The following is a 6,695-nucleotide window of genomic DNA, read 5'->3' as shown; positions in this document are numbered from 1 at the left end:
TTCACGGCGTTGACTACGATGAAACCTTTTCTCCAGTCGCTATGCTTAAGTCTATTCGGATAGTCCTTGCGATTGCCGCGTTTCATGACTATGAAATATGGCAAATGGATGTCAAAACTTCCTTCTTGAATGGTGTTCTTGAAGAGACTGTGTTTATGACACAGCCGGAGGGTTTTGTCGATCAAAAGAATCAAGGAAAGGTATGCAAGCTTAAGAAATCCATCTATGGATTAAAGCAGGCATCAAGGAGTTAGAATATACGATTTGATGAAGCAGTCAATGAATTTGGCTTCATCAAGAATCAGGACGAATCTTGTGTATACAAGAAAGTCAGTGGGAGTAAAATTGCATTCCTAGTCTTGTATGTAAACGACATACTACTTATTGGAAACGACATTCCCATGCTGGAGCCTGTAAAGACTTGGCTTGGAAAGTGTTTCTCAATGAAAGACTTAGGAGAGGCACAGTACATATTGGGCATCATGATCTATAGGGATAGATCTAAGAGGATGATTGGACTAAGCCAGAGCACTTACATTGACAAAGTGCTAGCTAGGTTCAGTATGATGGAAGCCAAGAGATGTAACACCCTAATAATTCCTTGCTTTATAAAACATTTTCCAACTTAAAACGAAGTGTGAGGGGGTCGAAAAAGCACGAGGCTAATGCGTGACCTCGTCCCTCGTGGGCGTTGTGAGGGGGTCGAAAAAGCACGAGGCTAATGCGTGACTTCATCCCTCGTGGGTGTGACGCTTCTTTTTGTCAAATCAAGTGTAATTGGATTTCCTGTGAGTTTACACCCAATGGACTAGTAATATAGGAGTCGCCATTCAGTTTTTAACGACAATGAGAAAAACTGACAAAACCCGGTTATCGTGACATAAAGGGAGTGCAATTATGTTTGACCACGACGGCCGTAGGTTCCCTTGTGATCCCTGGTGGTGGGGATCGCCCAACGTACACCCGCAGGGTAGAGATTGAGGGTTCGGGGGACTGTAACTACCGAGAGGAGTACTCGCTCTTCGATAACTCCAGAGGCAGGATATCCTTACTAGCTCAGCATAAATAATTGAAGGGACATGCGTTAACTATTAAACTAATCTGAGTTGATTTTAACAATATGCAACATATAGTACTAGATCGAACGCGATTATATGATTTAGATTGTTTTAAGGGACCTAGCATGATAATCCAATTTCCCAAAAATATCATATTTATTAAGCGTGATCAAACAATCAGATTTAGTTAGTTTAACAGTTCATAAAAGGGCGAGGAAAGCAATTAAACCATGGAAAAGGGACACATTACGACGCACCCTTGAGAGGTGCGTCACGGTTCTCAGAAAACTAACCACTTTGACTTTGCTATTTCTCCTTTTATTTAACGAATCTCAAATTATGGGACGGGATACGTTCTGTTCGATTTATGGATCGATTGCGACAGAACGCGTGATCAGTTTTGCAGCGTGAGGCTTAGGCTTAGGGGTTTAGAGTTAATACTCAGAATAATAATTGTGTGTTGTTGTTCTTTTTCACGTCGAACTTAAGGCCCTATTTATAGAAAAGAGTTCGTGGAAAGATAGAATTGCAGAACTCTAATCCAAGAGGAATTAGGAAAAAACACGTACCAGGTATTTTCAGCGCCCAGGCCTGGGCGCCAAAGATTTCGGCGCCCAGAGCCAGGCGTTGAAAATAGGATCTGGGCTGTTTTTCTTAGGTAGATTCGGATTCCTAGAATCCGGAGTATTTGAGATTTAATTGAGTCTTTTAGTGCGTATTAACCTTGTGACGGGATGCATCTGGGCCCGTTACGAACTCTAGGCTCCTTAGGATTTTAATTAATACATAACTCTTACTTTCGAATCATATTAGGAATAGGATTCTCTCGCAATTTCTATCTCATTTAGGATTTATGTTGGAGTGCAACACCTAATTCTGACAGGTTTCTATCTTTTATGACTTGCCACTTTTCACAACTACCCATTACGGCAGTTACTATTTTTAGCATGTTTCCATAAATAGCAGGTTTCTATAAATAGCAGGTTTCAGGTGAAATGAAAAGGGGAATTGAGATTCGTTATTTTATAAGAGATGCGTTGTCAAGTGGAGATTTACGTTTTCATCATCGAACCTTTCCTTTCGGGAATGGGGACAAAAGTAGGTGTCTACAGTTAGCCCCACTTTGACTGAGTCTTGGAGTAAGACGATGGTCAAAATATTAGACGGAGTGCGTCGCACAAGCCATGGTGACCTGTTTTGGCGAGGGTCTCACGAGCCCCCGAGTGATAACATTTGACTTAAGGGTCATCACTTGAAGTGTCGACATATCCCTCACGTGTCATTGGGATTTGTCAACGGATAGTATAGAAACTTCCTCACTTTGTAATTGGAAGGATCTAAAGAAGTGTAGAAACTCCCTCACTTTGTCATTGGGAGTAGCTACAGATGTTTTCGAAATCAAAGCTATAAAGTGTAATTGGGCCTGGCCAGCCCAACCACGAGGTAAAAAATGTTTTTAAAGATTCTCATTTTCAGGGTTAGCTAAACGAGAAAACCCCCTTGTTTTTATGGGACGTAAAATGAAGGAAAATCCAGCACATCGTTCTTTTTTTTTGGAAAAAACGGAAAACCAATCTTTTAAATTTTGGAAAAAAGGGAAACTACTCACATCGCTTTTTGGAAAAAACGGAAAACCAAAAGCTACTCACATCGTTCTTTTTTGGAAAAACGGAAAAAGCTACTCACATCGTTCTTTTTTTTTGGAAAAACGGAAAAACCAAAAGCTACTCACATCGTTCTTTTTTGGAAAAACGGAAAACCAAAAGCTACTCACATCGTTTTTGGGAAAAACGGAAAACCAAAAAAAGTTATCGCTGCAGCGACTAAGGACCTGTGCGGTTAGTGGGGCAGACCCCGCCGGCTAAAGATGGCGAGCCTGTCCGCTAAGGGTGGACACCCCGTCCGATAGAAGTGGAAGAATCTGTTTTTGAAATTGAAAATAAGGACCTAAGCGGTTTGTGACGTAGACCCCTCCGGCTGAAGATGGCGAACCTGTCCGCTAAGGGTGGACACCCCGTCCGATAGAAGTGGACGAATCTATTTTGAAATTTGTTTGTGCTTTTTGAAAATAAGGACCTACGTGGTTTGTGACGTAGACCCTGCCGGCTGAAGATGGCGAGCCTGTTTCATTTTTGTTTTTGAAGATTCTATTTTTCGAAAACTGAGGACCTGCGCGGCTAGTGACGCAGACCCCGCCCGCTGAAGGTGGGCGAGCCCTGTCCGCTAAGGGTGGACGCCCCGCTCGCTGGAGGTGAGCGAACCTGAATTCGTCTTTTTGATTTGGGATTCGCGTGCCGCGGCCTTGCCTGATTGAGGTGGACAAGTCCCTATTTCATTCTTTTCTTGTGATTTCTCTTGAGAATTTCTTTTGTTCATTCTTGTAGGAGCGAATTCTTTCGAGGGATGCTCGGACTTAGTTGTAACCTGAATGTGGGTTGACAACGGGTTTAGACGGACCTTTGTCTTGTGACCGTCTTCTTTTGTGGTTTTGAGCTAGTCCTTACAGCTCGATTTTTGCACTACTGGGGTCCTTGATTAGGGGACTATGTATAAGTATCAACGGCGACCTTTGTCTTGAGGTTGTAATCCATTTTTTGAGATTATCCAAACACGGGATTTCGTGCAGCGTAGTATGGGAATATTGTTTTTAACTTTGCATAATATATATTTTCCTTCGAGCCCCCAAGCACTCTTGCTTGACGGTCATTTCTTGTCAAAGAGGTTCCTTGGGGATACGCATTCTGTAATGTCCTTGATCGTGTTTGGGATTGTGCTCGTAAGTGCGAGCGATCTTTGTAGTGGTGTGCTAATCTTAACAAAGCCGTGAGGTGCGACTTTCAGTAAAGGAATCGGCAATTTTCAAGTCGAATAAATATGGCAGGGCCCTATTGAAGTCAGAGCTGTTTTTTGGGTCTGGAATCATTTTCGGCGCCCATGCCTGGGCGTTAATGATTTCGGCGCCCAGCGCTGGGCGCTAAAAATAATTTCTGGCGAGGTTTCTTGAGGACACAGCCGGCCTCTTGTTCGTCCGTTTTCCTTTTTCTTTTTTTTTTCTTTTAAACGCATTCGTAAATGTTCGTTACTTAGAAAAGATGATATGTGTGTGCGAACGAGCGTTCATAGAATGGCCGTGGTGTGCGGTCCATTAATCAGTTTGCTTGAATTGTTTCATTTTTTTTTTGAGCAACGACTGATTTTGAATAGTTTGCTTAGAAGCTTGATAGGGTTCAGGCCCATTCATGAAGTGGGCTCAAACATCGTGCCCTTTCGATTGTTCAAACATTTGCTTCGAGATTTTTTTATTTTGCTATGGTTGTTTCGTAGCTTGGAGCCCCCAAGTATGCATGTTGGGATGCTTTCCTTTTGGCGTACGATTTTTGTAGGTTCTTTCGAGAAAGATGCCTTGGGGTTCCGCTCGTGTAGGTGCGAGCTATCCCTTCCGTGGTAGGTAATATTTTGCTACCTTTAATCCTTAATGTAGAAGTCATGTGGCTTACATTTTGAATTTGGGCGATAAGTAGTCTTTGCCTCTTTTACACATGCTCTTGGTCGTGGCCGCATTAGTGTGATATGCCTTACTCTTTTTTAGACTTGTACCGTGGGACGGTTGAACTTATGGTGCGACATAGGCTTGTGTGGCCTAACAACGTGTCTTAGAACATTCCTCCAGGTGTTGGGATATCATTATTATATTTTGCATTGGAGTACTTCATCACGCCTCGTTCAGGTGCTTGAACAAGTGTAGCACCTTCTGCGTGGGTTTGCACGGCTTATTACTTCGTTCGATGCAAGGATTCATAGGTGTTTCTTTCTTATATTTATATCTGGGCAAAACTTGACTAGCAGAAAGATTCAGCGCCCAGGCTGGGGCGTTAAAGATATCGGCGCCCAGCTCTGGGCGTTGAAAATATTTCTGGGTATATTTTGACAGTTCTTATCCTTGATTTTTTTACCTTCGCTTTTGCTTTGGAACGAGGTAGACTGTGTAGCGGGCGCTTATAGGGCGAGCGTTATGTGCAGTAGTTTGATCGGAGTTTTGGTGACTCGCGATTTTCAGTTACCCTTGTTAGTGGGGTGACTTTATATATTCTAAGTAGTGCTTAGAATTTGGGAGGGGTTGTAGCCATTCTAAGGTTCGTTTTACACGATTAAAGCTTAGGATTGTGCCCCTATGATGTATGTATAGCATTAGCGTCGGGAATTTGCGATAAAATCGTCATTTCGAGCATTCTTAGAGTGTTTTTCTCAAGCCCCCAATTGTAGCTACGGGATTGGCTTGGTGCTACAATGCTTGGCATAAGTTTTTATGCATTCATGGTGACACGGATCATGAATAGTTTGAACCAGACTCGTTTAGTGCGAGGTATGTTCGAGTAGTGATCTGCTACTTCTCTTGTAAATGTCGTATTATGCGACATCGCCATGGTCAAGGCAGTCACATGTTGAAGTGTGCTTTGACCAAAAGCTAGGTGCCTTTCTTTACCCATAATCATATTTAGAAATCTTTTTGACTCACTTGTAACGTCGAGATAAACGCATACTTAGATTAAACCAACGACACTTTATTATGTTCGAAGAAGTCTTTGAAAATTATTTGAAATCCGAGTCCTACTGTGTACAATCCGAGGTGTCCTAAGTAAGTTGACTTATAGAAGGGTTCGTACAGGATTACATGAGTGAATCAAAATACTGTTACGATTTTTGGAATGCTGTCTAAGGATTTGCTAGAGGCCAGGGTGCAGGTGTCAAGATATTACTTGTGCCTGTTTGGCATATGCTTTAGGCTTTTAGGGCCATCTTTTCCAAAATTGCGGGAATATAAACCGTTTTCAAATAGACTTAGATTTACTTGGTGTATGTCTGCACAAAAGGTCAAGGTATACTTAGTTCTTTCCCTAGCTCTTTCATTTGAATTTTTAGCCCCCAGTTGTTGTTATGTCTCCCCATTAATGATGCTTTCAGATTTCTATTTTAGATGCCCGTGTCATATGTCTGAGTAGGGTGAGCCTTGGTTAGGTGCCAAGTCCTATTGACAATGTCTGATTTTTTTTCAAAGGGGATTAGCAAGCATTCGAATTACCATGAACGGGTGCCCTGAGTTCGAAGGAACGATGGGGTGATGCCGTAGAACAATCCTCTTTATTGCAAGCTTACTGCCTTTACTACTTGTCGGCGACTATGACTGTGTCTAGGGGTGAAAGAAGGTCTTTAAGCGAACGACTATGTCTAGTGGTGAAATAAGGTCTTTAAGTGAGTTTCGCTTTAGGGAGGGTCAAGTATTTTAGAGGTCATGGACGCTTGCGCTAGCCCCCATTCAATTGAGGCAAAGCGATCTTTTTGAGTCTTGGCTAAGTGCCTAGGAGTGTGAGTGCTCCTTCTGGCAAGGGTACGTGCCCTTATTATTTTTCGATGCGTGCTCATTAATTTTGGCATCTTGATGACTTGGATTCTTCCTTTGACTTAAATTTTTCTTTCGACTTGGGTTGCAAGTAATTATATTTCAATAAGGGACTTCTATTTTTATTCTTGTTTTTCTATAGGCTTTAATATTTTTGCAAATTGGTTGGACCGAATCACGGATTGCCTACGTATCCGCCTTAAATAGATTTAATTTGGAATCAGGTCTTGCGTAGTTCT

Source organism: Spinacia oleracea, chromosome 4 (genome assembly GCF_020520425.1).
Source record: "Spinacia oleracea cultivar Varoflay chromosome 4, BTI_SOV_V1, whole genome shotgun sequence".
NCBI lineage: Eukaryota > Viridiplantae > Streptophyta > Magnoliopsida > Caryophyllales > Amaranthaceae > Spinacia > Spinacia oleracea.
The sequence above is the reverse complement of the archived record's forward strand: the minus strand, read 5'-3'. Positions refer to the sequence as shown.